The sequence below is a fragment of the Pipistrellus kuhlii genome, unplaced genomic scaffold (assembly GCF_014108245.1).
Source record: "Pipistrellus kuhlii isolate mPipKuh1 unplaced genomic scaffold, mPipKuh1.p scaffold_m20_p_3, whole genome shotgun sequence".
Lineage (NCBI taxonomy): Eukaryota > Metazoa > Chordata > Mammalia > Chiroptera > Vespertilionidae > Pipistrellus > Pipistrellus kuhlii.
This window is the reverse complement of record NW_023425529.1, coordinates 173,365,952-173,390,474: the sequence shown is the minus strand read 5'-3', so window position 1 is coordinate 173,390,474 and position 24,523 is coordinate 173,365,952. Positions and strand designations below refer to the sequence as shown.

The 24,523-nt window shown below is 40.8% G+C and overlaps 1 long non-coding RNA gene across 1 annotated transcript in view; it reads right to left on the bottom strand.

The window, feature by feature from the left end:
- The window catches only part of LOC123653106, a 54,105-nt gene extending 41,454 nt beyond the window's left edge, over window positions 1-12,651 (bottom strand). Inside the window, exons 1-2 of the long non-coding RNA XR_006742735.1 lie at window positions 12,295-12,651; window positions 12,077-12,164 (exon numbers count right to left, since the gene is read on the bottom strand). This is a non-coding gene — a long non-coding RNA (uncharacterized LOC123653106). The remainder of the gene's footprint in view (window positions 1-12,076; window positions 12,165-12,294) is intronic.
- Between the last annotated feature and the right edge of the window lie 11,872 nt (window positions 12,652-24,523).

Genomic DNA, 24,523 nt, shown 5'->3' with positions numbered 1-24,523 from the left:
ACAATGCTCAAAGGGAAGCGTCATCTGATAACGAGGAGCAACAATCAAACAATCAACCAATCCCAACTGCTGACATCAAGAACATCCTGGTCAAATGGAAAGCAGTTCAGGAGTTTACCAATGCCCACTATCTGGATTCAGCTGAAGCAAACAGGATCAACGATCTTTACTCCGATACTCTTGTCCGTTATTTCCGGCAGATGTTGGAGAAAAGAGAAAAACAAACGACTTTGGACAGGTTTTTCATGAAACCATCGGCCAAAAAGCAGAAAATGGATGAAGATGTGCAAGATTCGGTAGACTCTACTTAGTCTGTCTTAAAATTAAAAAAATGTGTGTTTTTTTTTAAAAAAAATTATGTTTTTAGATGTATCTAAATAAAACTAATAACAAAAAATTTATCTTTTTTTATGTCATGTTAGCATATTTTATGCTACAGAACGAATTATTTTTTTTAACATGTATTGTTATGGGAAAACGCGTTTCACATAACGAACTTTTCGCATAACAAACTTGCTCCTGGAACGAATTAAGTTCGTTGTGTGAGGCACCACTGTATATACTTCGGTGTCTGTTCAGATATTTTGCCCATATTTTAATTAGGTTGTTTTGTTCCTTCCTGTGGAGTTTTAAGAGTTCTTTGTATATTCTGCATAATAACCCTTTTATCAGATGTCTTCTGCAACTATTTTATACAATTCTGTGGCTTGTCTTCTCATTCTCTTGATGGAGTCTTTTGCAGAGCAAAGTTTTTAATTTTAATGAAGTCCATCCAGCTTGTCAGTTATTTCTTTCATGGATCAATCCTTTGGTATTATATTTCAAAAGTCACTGCCATAGCCAAAATCATCTAGATTTTCTCTTCTGTCATCTCCTAGGATTTTTATAATTTTACATTTACATTTAGGTTTATATTTCATTTTGAATTAATTTTTTATATGAAGTCTGTGTCTAGATACATTTTTTTTCATGTTAATGTCCAGTTGTGGTAGCACCATTTATTGAAAAGACTATCTTTTCTTTTGTCAAAGATCAGTTGGCTATCCTTCTATGGGTTACTTCTGGGTTCTTTATTCCATTCTGTTAATCTAATTGTCTATCCTTTCATCAATACCACACTGTCTTTTAAAAAATATACATATTTTTATTGATTTCAGAGAGGAAGGGAGTGGGAAAGATAGAGGTAGAAATATCAATGATGAGAGAGAATTATTGACCAGCTGCCTCCTGCACCCTGGGTACCAAGCCAGCAACCAGGGCATGTGCCCTGACTGGGAATTGAATCGCAATCTCTTGGTTCATAGATTGACACTCAACCACTGAACCATGCTGGCCTGGCTCACCAATACCACATGACCTTGATTACTGTTGTGAAATCAGGTAATGTCAGTGCTTTGATATTGTTGTTCTTCAATATTATTTTAGCTATTCTTGATCTTTTGCCTCCTCATATAAACTTTAGAATCAGTTTATATCCACAAAATAACTTGCCAGGATTTTGACTGAGTCTATAAATCAAGTTGGGAAGAACTTCATAATAATAAGTCTTCCTGTCCATAAACATGGAATATTTCTCCATTTATTCAGTTCTTTGTTTTCTTTAACCAACTTTTTGTAGCTTTCCTAAAAAAAATTGAGATTTTATTCATATTTATTAGATTTAAACCTAAGTATTTTATTAATAGAGAGTGATAAATTAAATAAGTTTTTTTGCTTTTGATTTCAGATTTGACTTGTTCATTACTGATATGTAGGAAAACAATTGACTTTTGTATATTTAACTTATGGCCTTCAAATTTGCTATAATCATCTATTATTTCCAGGATGTTTTGGGTCAATATTTTAGGGTTTTCTACATAGACAGTTATGTCATCTTCAAACAGACAATTTTATTTATTTTTTCCCAATATATACCTTTTATATTCTTTTTTGTCTTACTGCAATAGCTGTGACTTGCAATATGATGTTGAAAAGGCATGGTGAGAGCAAATATCCATGCCTTGTTTCTGGTTTTAGTGAAAAAGCATGTAGTTTCCCACCATTAATTAGGTTAACTATAGATTTTTCCATAGACATATTTATCAAGTTGAGAAAATTCCTCATTGTGAAAATTTTTATCATGAATGGGTATTGGATCTTATCAAATACTTTTTCTGTATCTAGCAATGTGATTTCCCACCTGTCCTCCTTTTAACCTATTGATGTGATGGATTACATTAATTAAATGAGCCTTGCATACTTAGGACAAGTCTCCCTTGGTTATAGTGTATAATTCTTTTTATACATTGTTTGATTTGATTTGCTAATATTTGGTTGAGGTACTTTACATCTATGTTCATAAGATATATTAGTATGTAGTTTTCTTTTCTTGTAATGTCTTTGTCTGGTTTTGGTATTAGGGTAATGCCGAAATCATAGAATGAGTTTAAAATTATTTCCTTCTATCCTAACACTCGGTTCTCTATTCAGAGGTAGGACCAGGAATCCAAGGTGGAAGGAAGTTTGAGTGCTTGTTGTGAGAGGAGCCAGGGATATAGGCAAAGGGTAACCCAAAGTTCAGAGTCTATATAAACTGGACACCAGGATCAACCCCACTCACTCAGGCTGAACATCCAGCAGGTCTGCTAGATAGGGTCTCCAGCCCCTGTTCTGAAACTAAGGCAACTTTCTCATCTGCCACCTTTGCGTTGTATATAGCTTCCTGCTTCCTCAGTAGCTGAACCATAGTTTGGAAGTGAGTCAGGCTAAATGTTTGACATATAAACCCTTTAAATAACTGCCTCTGGGAATTGCTTTAATTATTACTCCACTCTATTTGCCTGGGTGTTGGCCAGGAATTCTCCTGTCTTCTGGAACCCTGTCCTTGATTGGTCATGTTTATGCTCAAAATAGAAAAAAGGGGCTTTAAAGAAAAGATTAAACAATGTTAAAATAGGAGGTTGGGTGAGTGGTGGAGTTGATGGCAATGCCCTTATTGAATCAGCTAGTTTCAGATTATTCTTCAGTGCCAGGGTCTCCAAGGTCTTGTCAAAGTGCCCTCATGTCCTGGGCTTTAGGACTTGCAGGCTCCCTTACATGATAGTTCCCATGAGCAAGCTTTCAGTGCCAACCAACTCACTAGCTACAAAGATAAGGATTGGCCTTCTCTTGCCCTCTGAGAGGGGTTTTGGCATCTTTTGTGGACTAACATTTATCCTGAACTATCTTTTGTTTTCATTGGAACACAGTTGTCACTTTTGCATAGCAGAAAAATAGAGAATGCTCTATAATTGGTAATAGGATTCTCCAAAAGCACTGCCTTGAAGTAAGGAGACAAAGTGTGGTAGAATCCAGGAAAGGACTTTTTTAGTACAAACCTCTGAAGCCTCAGACTTTGAATCAATGTATAACTAAGGCAGTAGAAGAACCAGTTAGAACAGAACAAGAGAAAAAAGGAGTTACAGACACATGGTCAGGATGCAGAGTCAGACACTCCTTGGTTCCATCTTGCTTTGTTATTGTCCAACTTTGTGCTTATTTATCCTGAGCTTCAGTTTCCACAACAAGAATTCCCAGCCTGTTCTGTCAGAGAAAGGTCACTTATTCAGCAACTGTTTATTGAAGATCTGCCACATACAGTGAGCTCCTATAACTCTGAGACCCTTTTTCTTCATTTTTCATCCTAGAAGCCTAGGACAGTATCTGGCACATTTAATGCTTATTGAAAAAGTAAATAATTGTGTGGGTGGGAAAAAATAAATGAGGACAAAGAAATTAATCAATATAGAAATTTAATCTCTATATTGATTCATTTAATAAAATTCTGCTTGGAAGAATTGAAGGTCAAGGTAACCCATTAGTTTGGATGTCTCTAGCAGTCACCAACAAATCCATGGAAGTAAACAGAAATCAGAGCTGATTTAGAAATACTCAACACAGAGAGACAAGGTTGCTAGGTAAGTGATGGAAGGCCAGAAGTCAACCAGCTCCATTGTGTAAGGAGCAATGTTGCCCGACAAGACATTTGTCCAATTTCTTTAATGCCCTTAATGATTAATTTCTTAGTTAATATTTGACATGCCATGGCGAGCCTGAAAACGGAAATGTCAATTATTTCATTATTTTGGATTTTCCTATGTGTCAGGCACATAGTCATCATGGGATTCATGGGAACATCAACAAGGAAAGATACATTTTTAACCTTCTGAAGTATTACATTTAAACAAATTCAAAGAAAAGAAATTTAAACAAAATCTCCTGTGTTAGCTGAAAAGGGATGAGAATAATCAAGAAGGCATACTGACTGCCCTAAATAGGTGCTCATTTAGGATTTGAGACTCTCAGAATGGGGTTGCCATAAACAGTTACTCTGCACAAAACTGGGGTGGGTGGGTGGGAACTAGATTAACAGGAGGATTCTAAGATTTTTGTCTTGTCATTTTCTCTTTAAAAACAGCTGGGATTCTGGAACACTGCCAACTCTTCCTGCCCTATTTGCCTGTAAAATTCAACAAGAGATCATAAATAATATCTTGCAGTCCAAAAATACATTTGGGGAATCCTGTCAAATAGAATGTCTGATGTCAATGACTTCTGCACAGCCTCTGACATTTAGTCCAAAGAGTGAGAAGTGAGATCGCAAATCCCAGTGTTGGTTCTGCCAAGTGGAGCTGAGTGGAGGGAGTGAGGCAGAACGAGGCTCAGCATGGCCTGGGTAGCTCTGATGTTCACTTCTCTATTGTTATGTATTAAATGGTTCCAGAACTGAGCAGGTTAAGACAACATTCTATCTCATGACTTTATGGGTCAGGAACTCAGGAGAGTTCAGCAGGACAGTTTTTCTGCTGCATGTAGCATCAACTGAGGTTGGTCAGTGATGGTCAGCTGGCAGAGGTCTCCTCTGGAAGGCCCAATATGATTCCACTCACATGTGTAGAGCCTTGGAGGGCTTGTCTGGAATTGCTGACCACAGCATGTTCATGTAGCTTCTATGCTTGGTAGTCTCAGGGTAGTCTATTTCTTACACGGTGGCTCAAAGAAAATGGAAAGTGTACTAAGAGACTCGGTAGCAGCTGCAAAGCTTCTTATGTCTCCACCTCAGAAGTTCTGGAATGTCACTGGTTAAGCAATTCCCTAAGGCCAGCAATGGGAGAAATAGCAAGAATTTGTAGCCAGCATTGACCTAGAATAGTGGTCAGCAAACTGCAGCTCGCGAGCCACATGCGGCTCTTTGGCCCCTTGGGTATGGCTCTTCCACAAAATACCATGTGCAGTTAAAACTTCGTGGCCCATATGCAGAAGTTGGTTTTCGGCCCTCAAAAGAAATTTCAATCGTTATACTGTTGATATTTGGCTCTGTTGACTAATGAGTTTGCCAGCCACTTACCTAGAATATCAGAAATAATGGAAGAAATTTCTATTCGGTGAAAGTGGGCCACCTGTAGAAGCATCCTTTCACTTGTCTGCTCCTTTGCCAGTGGCAGGAAGGAGACTGGGAAATACAAGACAAGTCTTGAACACATTGTCCCAATCCCTCTCAAAGATTGTGAGGTGGCACAAACATCCTTGGAGACCCAGGGCCTTCCCCTGTGAGTACCTTTCTCTGAAACAAAGAGCTTTCTCCTTAACCTTCCAGTCCATCTTGTCTTTAAACTCTTATACCTCTAGGGTCTTGAAAAACTGGAGATGCTCTTCCTACAGCAACAATTAGACTTGATGAGTAAACCAAAGCACAGGCCTCAAACTTGCCACATCTCACAAACAATCAAGCAAAAGCCTTTGTTCACATGTTAAAGACTAATTCTTTCATAAAAATTTCTATTTTATTTTTCCACTTATTAAACATTGTAAAGCAAGATCATGGGTAAAAATAGTATATGCCTCCCACAATAGACATGTATTGCCCTGGTAGTTCCAGGGAGAAGGAAGAAACACATGGTCCCCTGGCTTATACTAAGTGGGTCATAGGTAATAGCTATAGCCCGGCACTTCACAAATATCTTCTCAAAACCCTCTAGTAGGGGCTGTCATTTTGCCTTATGAAGTTGAGGAAAGAATCAGGCTCAGAGAGGTTAGGTGACTTCTCCAGGGATACACAGAGAGAGGTGGCAAAACTGAGATTACAACTCAGATCAAGCTGTGAAATCTCCTCTCAGAAAAAAAAAAAATAAGTAAATAAATAAATCCTCTCATAGGAAAGAAGCAAGATGCACTTCTGGGTAAAGCAGAAAGGTTTACTGAGGGTGCTGGTTCTTCTTAACACCCTCCCCTCACACTTAGATCATTGGAGCGAAGAGTAGAGGACTGGAAGGGAATCTGATGCAACATGCAGGCCCATTCTTTCCAGTTAAGCCATTTCTCCAGACCCCATTGTCTTATTTGGCACTTTCAATAAGTATTCATCCCCTCTGGACATTAGTCTGGCAATATATAAAAAAGAGCAAAAAAATCTGCTCATGTACTTTGACCCAATCTTCCCACTTTTAGAATAGACCCCAAGGAAACATGCAAGAGAGAAAGAAAGGGGGAAAAAAGCAAATGGCACAAAGATGTTTATCGTAACATCATTCATAACAGTGGAAAAATGGGACATGACCCAATACCCAAATTGGGAAAAGGTTATGTAAACTGTGGTACATTAAGCCAATGGAATGTTATGTTGCTATTAAAAGGAATTAAGTTCACAGATTCCTTTTATACCTCAAAATGCACATGCGTGATAATGTTAAAAGAGAAGAATCCAAAAGAAAATGAACACACTGGCTACAAACTAATCAGTGTGCATGCTCAATGATAGGAATCAGAAGAGAACGGTGCTACAAATAGCTGGTGCTCTATATTTATAGTGTTCCCCCCACCCTAAAGTCCACAGTATCTTTGGTATGGGGAAAGAAAGTGGAAAAAAAAAAGATTCATCATTCCTTTTTATTTACGGTGAGGAGAGGGGATTTCCTAATCCGAAGGCTCAGTGTGCAAATGAAATATAACATGTCTGTAAGGAGAACCAAGTCTATGCTCACCCACCTAATGGAGACTCCATATTCCAAGCAAGGAGCGGGTGCCTGGCCCACACTCATGGGCCAAGTCTCAATAATTACAGTTCTAGGCACTGTATTCCAGAGGATATTGACAAACTGAACTTTATTTCAAGTTGCTTAACAGGATGTGATGTGACTAAAGACCAAGGCATATAAAAAAAAGAGCTTGAAAATCCCAAGGATGTCTCACCAGCAGCAGGAAAACCTATCAGATAACCAAGAAGTCTCCTTTAGCCCCTGGGAAGCAGTCTTGTGGGCTTGTTTGGGTTTGGGAACCACCAAGAGCCGTGGACAGAAATTATGGAAGAGCAGAGTTCAAGTTAGGAGGAGTAGAGTCATTCAAAAGAGGCATGAGTTCCACACAACTAGATGTATGTGAGCCAAGTGTGTCAGGTTCCATTACGTAACTAATAGTCTGTGTTTCCATGACCATCCAATTTTACTTTTGCCAACTTAAGTGGGTTTATTCTTCAACCAGGAGACCAGCAAAGTTGCTCTGATCCATAAAGCTCCGAGGGGAAAGCTTCTATCAATAGTAAATATGGCATATATATTAAGATAATCCTACTGACACACTATCAGTGGATCTTCCATTTTGAGTTGTTTTCCTCATGAGTGTTTGTAAAATGATATTGTGATGTACTACAGACACCCCAGACATAAAACCAGTTGAATTCATGGTTTTCAGTGAAAAGTTAATGGTCCTGAATTGAACAGCACCTGTGATCATTGACCTTATCAATCAAGCAAATAATTATCAATCACTGATTTATGTCTTTTGAACGCTATATGAGGCCCACTAAGGTATGCAAAAAAGTATTAGCCATAATTTCTGCCTTCCAAAAACTTACGCTAACATAATATTCTAGAGCAGTGGCTTCCATACTTTTTTGAGAATTGCTGTTGGTAAAAAATTTGAATGTGTACCCCCAATGTATGTATGTTAGTGTATAAATTTATACATGAACTAGTGTCAAAACATAGTTAATATTTATAAAGCTTTTTTTTTCTTTTCTGTAGCTTAAAAGCAGAAATTCTCATATTTTCTTCCCAAACTCTTGGATCATTTTGCCTGCCAACCTTCTCCAAACCCTCAGTGTGAGTACATACTCTGGAGACCAGAGATCTTGCCAACTGAGAGGTAAGTCTGTTAATATCAGACAAGCTGCAACAGAAGCAAACACATTGGGATTTAAGAGAAAGGAAATATCCAATAAATACCAACAGAGTTGAGGTTTGAGCAACTTTTCACAAACCAGTTTAAAAGTGTGGCCAGCAAAATTTTTATAATCTCTCTCAGCAAATAGACCAAACAACAGAACAACCAAGCAACTGAATAACTGGTCGCTATGACATGCACTGACAACGGGGGGGGGGGGGGGGGGGGGGGGGGGGGGGGCGCACGTGGACCATTCGGCAGCAGAGCACGGAACGTGGCAGGCATTGGTCGCAGTGGGATGTTAGAGCAGGTGAGTGGGGCCACCAGACCAAGGCAGGGCACTGGTTACTGTCATTGGGGCGAGCCTCTGATGGTTACTGAAATTCTTTGGTCCTGCTAGGTGCTTGCATCTGCTGCCAGCACCAGAGCCGCTACTTGTACCTGCTGCTGGTGCCCAGCCCTAGACCAAATCGCTCTGTGCTGTCAGAGAGTGTGAGTGATGGATACTAGCCCCAATCGCCTCTCAGGGCTTCTCCACCTCCCCCTGCTCCTGAGGGGCAATCAGGGCCAGCAGCCGCCTCTCGCACCCGCTGCCAGTGACAGCCCTGCTCACACCCGCTGCCCTCACTGGAGCTGCCACTTGCACGCACTGCTGGCGCCGACCCCACTCACACTGCAGCCAGCACTGGAGTCCAGCGCCAGTCCCGATAGCTTGGCACCATCAGTGGATGTGAGCAGCTTCTGCCAGTCCCAATCACCCCTGAGGGCTTCTCCACCTCCCCCTGCTTCTGAGGGACGATTAGGGCAGTAGCCACTGCTTGCACCCGCTGCTGGCACCGGCCCCAATCACTCCACACCATCAGCGGGTGTGAGCAGGGCCGACACCATCAGCACATGGGAGTGATGGCTGTGGGAGCGGGGCTGTGGTAGACAGGGGACCAGAGGCTGTGGCAGAAGGGGCTGGGTGGGAGTGTGGGGATAGTCTGAGTCCTGCCCCTGTGCCTACTGCAGCCTCACGGCTCACAGTTCCTTTCAAGGGGAAATAAAGTAAAAAAAAAATAATAAAAAAAAATCAAAGATTCATCAAGAAGAATACGGTTTGGCTCAGTGGATAGAGCGTCGGCCTGTGGACTGAAGGGTCCCGGGTTCGATTCTGGTCAAGGCCATGTACCTTGGTTGCGGCACATCCCCGATAGGGGTGTGCAGGAGGCAGCTGGTCAATGTTTCTCTCTCATCGCCGTTTGTAGCTCTCTATCCCTCTTTCTTCCTCTCTGTAAAAAATCAATTCATCAAATTATACAAATTTGTGCACTGGGCCCCTAGTAAAATAGATGCCACTTTATGACAAACACATTGAAAACAAAAAAATAAGGGCTCTCACCATTGAGTTTAAGTAGTGCTAGCACTTAATAGTTGATTCACTTATTAATTCAATATTTACCAAGAACTTAGTAAGTACCATTTAGGCACTGTGTGCTATGCATTGGGAATGCAGTAGAAAGAAAAAAGCCAGAGGACCTTGTGAGATTAAACACAAGTGTATAAGACAGAAAATACAAATGCAGGCAAACAAACATCTAACTACAAATTGTGATCTGTGCCATGAAGTAAATAAACAAGGTGCTGTGATAGAGGGAGGTGGCTACTTCAGATAAAGTGCTCAGGACAGGCTTCTCAGGGAAATGATACCTAGCCCAAGAGCTGAAGACTGAGGAGAGACAGTGCCATAGGAAAAGGAGGAAGACACAAATAGCACACTGCTCTGCTCAACATAAAGCATGATACCCAACTCCCTATACCATCAGATGCTCTTTGACACCATTATGTATATTTAAATATTTTTAAATTGATTTTTTTTAGAGAAAGAGCAAGGAGAGGGGGAGAGAAAAACATCCATTGGCTGCCTTCTGCCCCCTGGCCCCACAGGGATCAATCCTCCAATCTGGGCATGTGCCATGAGCAGGAATAGTCTACAACTTCTCGGTACACAGGATGACACCCAAAGAAGCCACACCAGACAGGGCACCCATTGTGTATATTTAGAATGTTCTCTACTGAGCCTAGAGAAGAGCTTTGCTCATTTTAGGGGCTCACTACACTGAGTGAACAGACATCTGACTCTAAGAAGAGCTTTCCTATGATTGGGCAATTGATATCCCATTCAGTGCAGCACATCTGTTCTCCTGTCCCAGTCAAGGCTTCATGGCAACTGTGACAGATGACATAAGGGAAGAAAACTTCACATCTATAGACAAGTCACTCACTTGTTCTGCCAAGGATGAGCTCTGTTAGCTCAGCAGGGTTACTGCAATCCATTCCTGGACATAACAAAAACCACTGTGGGGATTTGTTCTGGAGTTGTTAAAATTCCCAGCAAGGGCACCTGCTTTGTTTCAAAATGTAAGATGCTAGAATGAGCACATTGTAGGGCCATGCTCACGGCAGACACTAATGTATGGTAGGTAGGTTAGATTTATGATGCAGTATCATCTGGGAATCCCATCTGTCCATTAGGTTGAGCTAAGTACCAGCAGGAATGTGGGAAAGAGTGGTGCTGAAGTGAGGAAGCAGATAAGTGGTGATGGTGCCGTAAGTGAATCCAGCTGGGCCGGCAGGTCCCTCGGTGGCAACCCCACACTGGGCATCCTGGTCTAGCAGTCTGCAGACTCACTTAACCCTCAGAATTCTGAAATTCAAAACAGCAGCCCTTTGCTGTTTCATTTCACTTGCTTTTTATATGCACTCATATGACAAGAAAGCTTGAAGAAAAATCACCCAGACGCACTTTAGATTAAATATTAGAACTGTATGTCTGCCCTTGAACTCAAACTTGTCTTAACTTCTAGGGTCTTGTGGAAGACCCAGGCAAAACCATAGCTCTCAGAGGTACAATTAACACTTGTTTCGGTTCTGAATCACTCCAAAGACAAACAGTTAGGAGGAAAGTACCTTGATTCTGTTTATAGATAACATTGAAGCCAGTAAAAATTGGGCATTAAAATAGCCTTACAAGAGAAAGATGTCTTTGTGTTGGAACCAGGAATAGCAGAGATACATTTAATATAAAAACGTTGTCACCTTAACTTCAAAGCAACGTGAAGAACAGTACATGGTACCATAAGAATGTAATCGGAGCCATTTTCAGCCATCATCTACAAACCTAAAACAGGTAGCAGCCAAATGTGCCTAAATGCAACAAAGGAAGAGAAATGTCGTGCAGACAATGTAGATGAATTTTGATACCCAGCAAAAATAGACAAATGACAGAGACAAGGAACTGAGGCAAGGAACCAGTGACAGATACAATCAACTAACTTGTTACCTTTAAATATTTTTTTAAATATATTTTTGAAAATATTTTTTCTCTGTCAGGGCATATGCCTGGGTTTCAGCTCAATCCCCAGTGGGAGGACAGGGTGCATGCAGGAGGCAGTGGATCAGTGATTCTCTTTCATCATAGATGTTCCTCTCTCTCTCTCTCTCTCTCTCTCTCTCTCTCTCTCTCTCTCTCTCTCTCTCTCTCTTCCTCTTTGAAATCAACAAAAAATATTTTTTAAAAAATAGGGGAAGGCTGTGAACTGTTGTATCATGATTTGCAACACATTTAACAAAACCTCTCATGGTCTCCTCTTGGCCAAAAGGTAATACATGGGCTCCACGGGCGGGAAGCAGGCTCCACGGTTAATAAAACCAGCTGAGTGGGTTGGCCCTGCATGAGCCTGTAGAGCGAGGCCTCTGGGTGGGGAGGAGGGTACACAGCCTGTGAAGGGTGCTTAGTCCTGAAGAGTTTTGTCAGTCTCCAAAGGGAAACTCAGAAGACCAGTTTGTCAGGTTTACAACTGACCCCATGTCAGAAGGGACTGCTGGCATGTTGGAGGGTGCCACACAGGCGTCCACTCACCACCTGCAGGAGCTGCTGTGAGCTTCTGTTTCCTTCTCTGAGCCTCCGTAAAATGAGAATACCCGAGAGAGGCTTTGTGAAGATTAAACTGCACAACGTAAGTGAAAGACCCAGGAGAGAGCTTTAATACATGTAGGTTTCCTTCTAGTTTTATCTTGATAGCTGAGATTGACAGCTTAAAAATCCAAAACATAAAATACAATAGCACCAATACATACCTTATCTTAAAGTAAACTAAGGCAGGCCATGGGAGAATTAACCTAAGGTGCACTTTGATTAAAAACAATTTTTTTAAAAAACTATGGGAATTTTATAATAGGCTACAAGTTCACTGTGAAGAGTTTAGTTTTAAAAAGATAGACACAATCTGAAGATATAGGACTAGTGGTCTGGGGTGGAGTAGAGCTAATGGTTACATTTGCAACCACGCAGAATTTGCTCCATAAAATGTTTGTGATTGAAATTAGTTTTCTAGTGACGTTGTGGCACCTCCATCAGAGGTGGTACTCTTGTGTCCAAGGTCAGTACGGTCTCTCCTGGACACCTGGGCGCCCTCACTCCTGGGTTTCTCTTCTATAGAGGCTCTGGTCTTCCCGGAGCCTGGGCTGTGCCTTGAGTGCAGCCTAGCAGCCTGGATTTGCAGAAGGAAGCTCCTCCCACTGGAAACCTGATCTGGTCGCCAGGTAACTGTAAGTTACCAACCAAGGTCAGGCAGCAGGAAACAGGCAGAGAGCAAGTCCCTCAGGGAATGCATATGTCCCTAAACCTCCACTCACCTTCAACCATGCTGGGGTGAAATCAAGTACTCAGCTAATGCCATCAGAGCTCATCCACTATCCTATATTTGACAACATTGTGGTGGTCACCAGTTCGAGCTTCTGTAGATTTATTAAGTGATAAAACTGATTATCTCTTAAGAATGAAGCATTCAATCATTTAAACGTTTTATTTAGGTGGTCCTTTCCTTTCTTCTCCACCAGCTAAAAGTATTGTGAAGCTGCATAGCTTAGTTTCATAAATTCATATCAGAAAGGACCCCAGAGTCATTCCTAGGACCTAATTATTTAAAAAAGTCATATTGACGCAGATCACATACTTTTCAAAGTTTGTTGTTTACAAAAGCAAGTTATCGCTGCCTGAGTCATGTTTACAATGAACACAGGCAAAAGGACAGTATCAAATTTAAATAAAAGCAGCAGACCGAGTTGGTTCTGTACAGAAAGAAAATTTTTAAACATTCACAAATATAGATACTCAAGTCTGTTAAGTCTTATCTACAACCAAATTTAGTACATGTCAAAGTTAGTTATTAAAAAACAAAACCATTTTTAGTTATGAGTATAAAAATGAATCTGCTTTTTTTCCTGACAAAAAAAAAGGGGGAGAAACATTTTCACCAATTTTAAAGTGATCAAGAACAACCAAATGGACTTTTAGGGAGTTTTCCAAAATTTAAAGAAAGGAGGAAGTGAGCTTATGGTAAATAGGAGAAAATCTGGTACCTGAATAAATTCTGTCCAAATATGTAAAAAGGTTAGATTAGCAAAAATCAAAAGTCCCAGCATTTCTCGTGGACTCAGACTTGCTACTAAAATATATGGATAAGTGTATCATTTGTTATACAATTTGTATGGTAATAAACGCAATATTCATGTTAGGACACATTAAGAGTACAAGCTTTTCAAGCAAGAGTATTATAAATGTCTATTGTTAGAAGTTGTTATCAGTAATTTTGAACCTCAGCTCTCCTCTTGTCAGGCAGGCTTTACACTGAGCAGAGTTTCCAGGTTAAGTAAATACTTGAAACATTCTTTTAGCTGCCTTTAGCACGAGACTCCTTGAATGAATTAACCTGCTTAGTGCAGCTGACACTCAAGTGTCCACTGGCTGGCAGTGCTGACCCCGGGGTTCGGGGAGGTGGAAAGATACCCAGATACCCTCCCAAAATAGCTGACATGTCTGTGGAGCAGCCACTGTCTTCACGACACTTCACTACTCTGACCCCTTTTCAGCTCCAGCCATCTCCCTCAACGGGTAATTGCTTGTGAAATAATCTCTCTCTAGTCCCCTGGGTTGCCTTTTTCCTCAAAATTCTGGTTGCCTGAGGTTCTTCCTTCCTTTATTCTGAGATCTATTGCCTTTATTCCTTCTCTGCTTCTAGTTAGCTCTCTGATTTAAAATGTAAATATTGAATGTAACATGACTTCTCAGTGCCATTTAGAAGGGCTTTAGGAGCTAAATATCCCACTACAACAACAGCAAAGGGTGGGGTGGAGTAAGGTGGGGTGGGGGAGCAGTTCAGGGAGTAAATCTAGTGTGGATATACCTACTGTTATGGGGGTAAACCTATAAGAGGTGCAATTTGACTTCTACAAGAATCTACTAAAACAATATTTTTTATTTAAAAAATCAAATGGTATTTTATTATGTGGATGTTGTATATACATCAAATTAATAAATGGGATGGCATTAACCCATTTATGTCCCAATTATGTTAGTAATCCTTGCATTTCACTGGGGCCAGTTTCAAATTTGCATCACTGCCTAAGTTTCATAGTAGATATTTCCATTTCTAAAACTCTTGGGCTATGTAAATAAATGAGATCATTCTATTTTTTCAAGTGAAAAAAAAAAAAAAAGTAACAACAACCACGGTATATGTAGATCAAATCAAGGACACAGATAGAAAATTTGATGGAAGGGATGAAAGAGAAACAGGAGTTGACAGTGATGCTACACACTCCAAACCTAGGCAACTGGGAGAATTCATGAGCTCACATGTGAGGACAGATGTTATAATCTATAAAACATAAACTAATGTCCATGGTGGGTACCAGTGCAGAGAAACCAGCTGAGTAGGAAAAACCGGGAAATGTGGGAGAGGTAGGAGAGTCATGAGTTCAGTTTGAGAAATTCCCATCTTACAGAGTGAGATATTTAAGCAGAGATGTACCAAAAATAATTACAGATTTCTAATTGAACACTGAGCAACTTGGAAACAGAAATTTAGGAGTCATCCATATAGAGGCACAGTCTGAGACTTCGCGTGGATAAGGCAGTGTGTGTAAAGGAGTGCCCTCAATGACGATAACCCTATAATTTTCTAAATGTATATATTTTCATTGCCTTTTCCTCTGGTATGTAGCTAGTTATGTCTTTTCTATGTCTGTCTTTTTTTGTTTTAACTTATGCACCCCCCAAGGGTGTGAATGTGTCTGACTAACTCACTTTGAGTAGCATCCAGTTCAATATCACTAGCAAGTGGGCTCTTAATGTGCACACTCCTTATCTAGATATGAGTTGGTTTGGTCTGAGCTTGGGGGAGGGGAGGGTCCAGCTCCAGGACATGGAGCATGGGGCTTAGAGTGAGTGAAGAGACAGGGCGTAGAAGCCAAGTCAAAAGCCAGCACCATTGTGAAGGTCCCAGGAGGAGGTTGAATGCAGGTAGAAGACCACCAGAGGGCAAACAGAGCAAGATAGAAGGGGAGCGCAGAGGTTTTATGAGGAAGAGGGAAACGTCTAACATGACCGTTTCCCCTACCTCCCTTTCCATTGCACATTCCTGTTCTTGCAGAAGCTCTGACACAGTTTCTTCATAGTTATTCAGAATTGCAGGCTTTGGAGTATGCAGCCAGACACATACCTTCCCACGTGAAACTTCATCCTTTCTTACAGTCCTTGGTAGTTTTTACTATCTTTGAAGAACTTCGGAGTATATAACCCCACCTCACAAGCAGGGATGTGTCAGAAGTCCCCCTTCTTGGTCTGTCCTGGAACCCTTGCAGGACTACCCATCCCTCTCGCAATGTGACTGTATGAAAGCCGTGTCTACTGGATGTCCGCAATTCAAGGGCCTCCCCCTGGCTGTACCTGGTTCCTCATACCCTTCTCTCTTCATTCCACCAGGCCAGACCGCACTCCCATCTACAGTTTCTTGCTTTACTCATAGCCCAGTATCTTCTGCCTTGGTATCCTGACTGTGTTTGCATCTTTCTTCTTTGACACAGCACTTTCTCAGAAAATCATGCCTCAGGGGAAATGCTTGACCTGGCCCAGAAACCTCTGCACTTCCTGCAAGTAGGCCCTGCCCAGCGTGTCCCAGAAACAGAGCTGGACGGTCTGGTGTTTGTCCACACCCTTGGTTCTGGCCCGTGAATTCCACATTTCCAACAGGACTGCCGCCACATCTTCTACTATGGAGATGAGTGAAACCCTCACAGTTATGACTGGAATATCTCTGATCACTAGCAAAAAATATAATAAACTATAACTCAAATGAGTCAATAAAAACACATTTTTGTGTGAATATGCAGCTTTTGGATTACATTTCCTTTTTTTGCATAAAATTAGAACCAGTTGCTTTGTTTACAGAATAGGCTTTGCTTTGCCAAGCAAATTGGCAGAGGATGTTCTTGCAATAAAAGGACAACATCCTAATATCTTTCCCTAGCTCTAACCTATAAAATGCAGCCTCTGTTGCATTTCCAAACATCAGGGAATTATAACTTCCTCCCATCACCACCAATGCTGCTACAGACAGAAAGAGAAGAGCCAACATCTTTATTAATTCTTTGAATAAATTGTTAACTGTGCACATGTTAAGTGCTGGAAATTGAGCGAGGCATTATGAGAGTTACAGTTGCATGGAAACTGTGATCCCTGGCCCATGGGTACTCACAGTCTATCTGGGGAGATAAGAATGTACAGTTAGCCACGCTACTATACAGTGTGCCCTTAATGTCATTTGTGTGAGTGGTGGTGATCTCAAGAGCCATAGGGTTTCAAAGGAAGGAGAGAACATTTCTGGCTTTACAGAAAAAGGTCAAGTTGAGCTAGGCTTTGGCTCATTCAGTATATATTTATTGGGTATCTTTGAGGACTGGGTACTGTGCTAATCATTAGGGAACACACGAGTGGGCAAAACATAGATGGCCCATGGTTCTCTGAGAACCTAAAAGGGAAACAGACATTCATCAAATGATCACACATTCATATAATGATAACTCATGGTGAGTTGAATGGAAGAAATAGAGGGAGCTAGGAAAGCGCAAAAGAGGGTCTGTGGAAGGGATGTGGCAGCTGAGGTCTATACATGAGTAGCATTAACTATGGGGGGGAAAGTAAAAAGAAAGGAGAAGGGAGTGAGCATGACAGTCAAAGGAACGGCATATGCAAAGCTCTTGAGGTAGGAGTAAGCATGGCAACTTAAAAAAAAAATTTAAATGCCCCACATAGATGGAGCAAAATTGATAGGGAAGAAGGAAGAACAAAACAAGATCCCAGAGCCAGAACAAAACAAGATCACACAGGGTCTGGCTAGGTAAGGACTTTGGTCTTATTCCCCCAAACAATGAGAATCTACAGAGAAAATTTAGAAAGACAAGACAGCCATATTTGTCTATTAAAAACACTCTTCTGGTCACATTGTGGGTAACGATGCTTATAGGTCTCCTGAGCAGGTGCAGGAGAGCAAACATAGGCAATTACACCAATCCAGGCAATACATGATGGTGACATTGGAGAAGAGAAGCAGGTGGATTCGGGAGACACTGGGGAGCGAAAGCTGGTATCCATTCTTAACCATAGAGGGTGACACCGCGGAAGCCTTTCTCCTCAGTCCGTTTCCTTCCTATGAAAAGAGTTTGTCTAAGCTCTTCTTCCTCTGGGAGTGAACTGCCACAGAGAGCAAGAGGTCTCTTCAGCTCCTTCTGGCAGGGACAGGGCAGAAACACTGCTCAGGACTGGGTGGGCCAGTGGGTCTGCTTTCCACTGTGGTTTAGATGTCAGGCCCATGTGGCCCACACACTGAATTAGGTCCTTAACCCTTCTTTATCCGAAATGCCACCGTGAAGTTTTCAGTATCTTGGTCTCCATATTTACTCTATTTTATTCCTCAAATTTTTATAATCTGCGCAAAGAAGAGAGATGCTATTTACGAGGGAATCCTTTGAACTCCTAACACACTGGATGTGGGAATTCCTTCATGGATGAGTAAGATTTTGATGGAAATGGAAGGAAATGCACTACAGGTGTGAGGAAAGCAAAAAGAAAGGAGTAGCCCTAGCTGGTTTGGCTCAGTGGATAGAGTGTTGGCTTGTGGACTGAGGAGTCCCAGGTTCAATTCTGGTCAAGGGCACATGCCCCAGTTTTGGGCTTGATTTCAAGTAGGAGGCAGCCAATCAATGATTCTCTCATCATTGATGCTTCTATATCTTTTTCTATCTCCCTTCCTCTCTGAAATCAATGAAAATGTATAAATAAAAAAGAAAGCAAAGAAGAAAGGAAGGGAGGGGGGGGATTAAAGGAGGGAGGGAGGGAAAGAAAGAGAGAGAGAGAAAGAGATAGAGAGAGAGAGAGAGAGAGAGAGAGAGAGAGAGAGAGAGAAGAAAAGAGAAAAGAAAAAAGAAAAGAAGCAAAATGGAAGAAAACTATTCAAAGCCTGAGTGTGGAAAACTGAAAGAACCAGTCTGGCTAGAGATAAAAGGTCTATATTATGATGAAGTTGCCAACATCAGGCTCAAAAGATGGGTTCCAATAAGATTATGGAAAGTTCAAAGGGACATACTAAAGATTTTAGATTTTAACCTACAAGCAAAGGAAAGTGACTGGAAGGTTTTCAAGTAGGTGGCATGAGCTAAACAACTTGTGGTGTGTAGGATAAATTGGAACATAGAAATCAGTTAGGAGGTTGTTACAAGGCCCTGAACTAGTGTGGGAATGATTTGAGAGAAAAAAAATGGAGATGTGAAGGAAAAATTAACAAGTCTTCCTTGGAAGAGCAGATGTGATGGGTGATAGATAAGAAGAATTCAAGACAGCATTAGGATTTGCAGTCTAAACTGTCTAACAACTTTTGTATTATTGTATAGTTATCCAACAAAATAGCATATTTCTTTAAAATATTACTTATATAGCCCTGGCTCAATATGTCTCAGTTGGTTAGAGCATCGTCTCATATACTGAAAGGTTTCTGGTCAGGGCACATATCCAGGTTGCAGGTTTGATCCCAGTCAGGGTGTGTGTGGAAGGCAACCAAATGATGTCTCTCTCTCTCTCTCTCTCTCCTCTCAAATTAATAAGCATAGCCTCAGGCTCGGACTAAAAAAAAATACTATATAATATGTGAAAATACTTTTTACAATGTCTATTATGAGTATAGTTCAGTAAAAATAGTATGCAGTAGTGGGGGAAAATCACTAAATAAATGAACAAAAACTTCAAATGAGATTATCACCAGGCAATAGAATTCTATGAGGTAATTCTTAACTCTTTTACTTATTTCAAAAAATATATTCTAAAATTAATATATTAATTTTATAATTATAAAAAAATTTTAAACTTTTTTTTAAAAGAAAAAGCATAGTTTAAAAAACTAAATCCATATTCCTTTTTTTATTAGTGAGTAAAATAAAATTCTTTTTCCATTTTCAACAATAGTATGTTCTTTTTATTATGTCTTGGAAGTACTAGTGTGATTTAAAAGACTAATAAGTGAACATGTATTCTTTTTTTATCTTTATTGTTCAGATTATTACAGATGTCCCTTCCTCCCCCCAATAGTCATAAAATATAATTCCCTGAAGAATGAGAAAATTGTAAGCCTTGAAGTAAGTTTTTAACTAATATAAAAAAATTAGTCATGGCCTGGCCAGTGTGGCTCAATAGTTGAGCATCAACATATGAACTACAAGGTCATGGTTTGATATCCTGGAGGGACACATGCCTCGTTTAGGCTAGGTTCCCAGTAAGGGAGGTTGTGAGAGAGATGGTCCAGCAATAATTCTCTCTCATCATAATTCTGTCTTTTTCTCCCTCTCCCTTCCTCTCTAAAATCAATAAAAAAAATTTTAATTAGTCATGTATATCTACCAAAGCTTCATTGTTTAGTTATGTAAAGACACACTCAGTTCTCTGATGCAGTGAAATTGACAAAATTTTTAATAATAAACAGCAAGAGGTTTCACTAACTTAGGCAATAAGCCAACCAGAAAGGTTTTGAAATGGTTAAAATGTTACAGTGAGCTGAAGACAGAGTCAGTGCAGGAAGTTCAAGGCTGATTTGAATCTGAGTCACTCCCTCTGTAGATTGGTGATGTGACCAAGGGGACCCTGGGAGAGAGCTGGTTGAGAAGTGGGGGAAAGTTGATGACTCAGTCAAGCTGATACTCCGGTGTAATTAGATAAATCCTTATCGTAAATGGAGATCATGAATCTGCAATCTGGTCTACATGAGATTTTAGTTCTACCTCTGGCTCTGTCCTGCGTCAAAATTCGCCAATTATTTGTATGAATCCCATGACAATTTTACAGGGATCCAAATCATGCCTCTTACTTTTTAATATCCCTATTTAGCCATTAGATTTTGATGGATTGATTTTAATCTTTAATATTGATCATATTCTATATTTTAGACCAGGGAGCATGAAACAATTATGCAGTTAATGAGTTTTATCTTTATATATAATACAATGATCAGTGTTTTTATTTAAATTGGGCAAGCATTAACCATCATACCCAGAAAAATTTTAAAAACCTTCTCCATGCTCTATGGCACAGGACAAAGTTTCATGGTAGCTCTGAAGAAGGAAAAGAAAGAATGAGGATAGACTTGGGGGAAGTCAGAGAGACTAAGATGGGGCTAACTCATGGCTACTGCTTCACAGGAAGGTAGTCTTGGCTGTGGAGTGGGGTGGGCTGGGGTGGGTACCTTTCCACAAAAGCGCTGTAATCTGAGGAGGTGCTGAGCAGATCAGATCTCCCAGCCCCCACATATCTTTCCTGTAGATTTATCAGTGCCTGAGGTTCTCCCATTACAGTTTCCCCTGGAGTCTTGAAAGCTAATCACGTTTATGGTTCTGCTTTGAAGACTGCAGAGCACCTCTGGGAACACTAATTTGCTAATACCTCAGAGCAGGTGCTCTGACCAGAGGATGAGATTAACTGGGGGACCTTCAGTGGAAGAGGCAGCATTTAATGTTAGAGCTTAGTTTTCAGAGGTTTTTTGTTTGTTTTTGTTTTTAAATATATTTTTATTGATTTCAAAGAGGAAAGGGGAGGGAGGGAGGGTGGGAAGGAAGGAGAGGGAGAGAGAGAGAGAGAGAGAGAGAGAGAGAGAGAGAGAGAGAGAGAGAGAGAGAGAGAGAGAGAGAGAGACATCAATTAAGAGAGAGAATCATTAATTGGCTGCTCCTGCACTAGAGGATCAAGCCCACAACCTGGCATGTGCACTGACTTGGAATTGAACCATGACCTCTTGGTTCATAGGTCAATATTCAACCACTGACCATTGCAGCCAGGCCAGAGTTTAAATCCTGCCTTTACCTGAGACTAGCTGAGAGTGACCGGAGGAGGGTGGGGGTGTTGGGGAGGGAGACAGGCTATTTTTTCTGAGCCTCATTTTCTTCATCTATAAAATAAGGATGATAGTATTTACCTTGAAGGGCAGCTGCAAGGAGAAAATATATGTAAGACACTTAATACGACAGACAGTACTTATTTCAGGACAACCAGGTCTGTCAGCAGGGAGCTGTCAGCTCCTGACTGAGCATTAGCACCTCCTACAGCCCATGTGCATCTCCAGTGGAAATTCTAATCTACCATGTTTCCGCGAAAATAAGACATCCTCCGAAAATAAGACCTACTTACAGGTTTCCTTCTGAGTGAAATATAAGGCATCCCCCCGAAAATAAGCCCCCCCCCCCCTCCCAGCAAAACATGAGAGATTTGGTCCACTGACTCTGAAAGAAATGGAGTCACAAGAAATTCACCAGGAAATTCAGGAATTGGATTGTTATGATGATGTTACAGAAGATGGTGACATGATTGTCATTGAATAAATGAGTAAATTCTTGATACTGTAGGATTCACAGTTTGTCTGGTTTGTGTTGACAACTACCGTACTGCCATACCATATACAGGTAATAAATTTCCTTTATTTTCATTTAACAATAAATGTGTACCGGATTCTTTTTCATGGAAAAATAAGACATCCTCTGAAAATAAGACCTAGGGCATCTTTGGGAGCAAAAATTAATATAAGACACTGTCTTATTTTCGGGGAAACAGAGTAGACATCCCAAAGCCTGTGGGGATTTGTTTGTTTCATAAAATAAGAGATACCTAGACACCAGTCCCACAGGGGCTCTGATTCAGGAAGTGTAAGAGGCTTAGAGGTCAAAAGGACAGATTCTGGAGTCAGTTTACTTAGGTTCACATTCCAGCTCCGGGGCTTACTAGTGTGTCTGTGGGCATGTTACTTACCCTCTCTGTACCTCCGCCTCTTCACCTATAAAATCAGAATAACAGCACCATACCTCACAAAGTGATTCATGGAGTGGGTATTACTCATAAGCATGAGGCAGAGCCTAGGATCCGATCTTTTAAAAGAGGCTCATCCCGCGTGGCTCAGTGGTTGTGCGACGACCTATGAACCAGCAGGTCACGTTCGATTCCCAGTCAGGGCATGTGCTCAGGTTTAGGGCTCAGTCTCCAGTGTGGGGCCTGTAGGAGACAGCCAGTCAATGATTCTCTCTCATCATTGATGTTTCTCTCTCTCTCTCTCTCTCTCTCTCTCTCTCTCTCTCTCTCTCTCTCTCTCTCCCTCTCTCCCTCTCTCCTCTTTCCCTCTCTCCCTCTCTCCCTCTCTCCCTTCCTCTGTGAAGTAAAAAAAAATATATATATATATTTTTAAAAGGCAGCTGGACTGGGGAATCACTTAGCTATAAAGCTATTTCTAATTAGCTTCCAACCATTGTCCTTTAATGCAATTTTAAAAGTAGAAACAGAAGATTCAGGGACATGAAGAATAATTTTTGGCAAATGACTGAACAAGGAAGATGAAAATTAGGAGACATTGTTTTTTGATCATGCCTTATATGGTTACAATAATGAAACATTGGACAACTTTCAAGGTAAACCATTTACATAAAGAAGCACAAAGTCAAAAGATTGGCAGGAGAAGTTAAAACTACAGGATTGCACATGACAAATCAAAAGTAAATTGATTATTACCAGAAATGTTTAAAACTGCTTGAGGCCAAAGCCGGTTTGGCTCGGTGGTAGAGCGTCGGCCTGTGGACTGAAAGGTCCCAGGTTCAATTCCGGTCAAGGGCATGTACATTGGTTGCGGGCACATCCCTGGTGGGGGGTGTGCAGGAGGCAGCTGGTTGATGTTTCTCTCTCATCGATGTTTCTAGCTTTCTATCTCTCTCTCCCTCTCTGAAAAAATAAATAAAATATATTTAAAAAACAAAACAAACAAACAAAAAAACTGCTTGAGTTGTACACTGACAGTCAGGGGAATAAGATATACCCATCTAAAAATGAAGAGAATTGCATCAAATTAGGTCCATATGCATTTAGAACTCAATACCTGTGTACTACAAATAGACCAACAGCTCTAAGAGTCAGAAACTGAATGTAGGTGACACACGAAGAGGGAATTCCAGTTCTTTTAACAACTTAGTATGTTACTTACACTGCAAAGTTCAGAGGTGCCCCCGGGAATTTCTTACAGCTTCTGTCTTCCTCGTTGTTCTTAATTGCCCTAAAATTCCTCTCTCTTTCTATTATATACTGTCATTTACTCTTCAAGGAATTGTAAAATCATCCCTATTTACACATTTTATATGGAAATTTTTATTGATAATTATAGATTTCCATAATTGTAAGAAATAATAACAGAGACTCCAGGTTCCCCTGTGGTAACATTTTGTAAAATCCTATATAATAAAAGTATAATATGCTAAGTACCTGACCATTCATTCATCTGTTGGTTCAACCATTCCACCAGTTATAGCGCACACTGACCACCAGGAGGCAGATGCTCTGACTGGTAGGTTAGCATGCTGCTGGGGTCCAACCTATTGGGACTGGGCTAGAGAGGCCACACACGCCCTGGAGCCCTCCCACAATCCCTCCCCAGCCAGCTAGACCCCAGAGTCCCCAATCAGGAGTGGGAGAGATAGCCCCGATTGGCCCCAATCACCGGCCAGGCTGAGGTGCCCCACCGGTGAACAAATTCATACACTGGGCCTCTAGGTATAGTATAATATCATAACCAGGTTATTGGCATGGCTACAATCCACCAATCTCATTCAGATTTCCCTGGTTTTACTAATATTCATTTGTGTACATGTATGTGTGAGTTCTTACAGTTTGATCACTTGTGTAGACTTAAGTGTCCACAATCAGAGTTAAGAGACTGAATATTCCAACACTTTAAGGTTTCCCCTCCTGTTGCCCATTAAGCCACAACGACCTCCTTCTTGCCCACTTTACCCCCAGCTCCAAGGTCCTGGCCCTGACATCCATCTTTTGACTATTTCTAAAATTTTGTCATTAAAAAAAAAAAGTTACATCAATGGAATCATACAGTATGCAACCTTTTTGTGAGTGGCTTTTTTCACTCAGTATAATTCCCTGGAGTTTCATCCAAGTTATCCTATT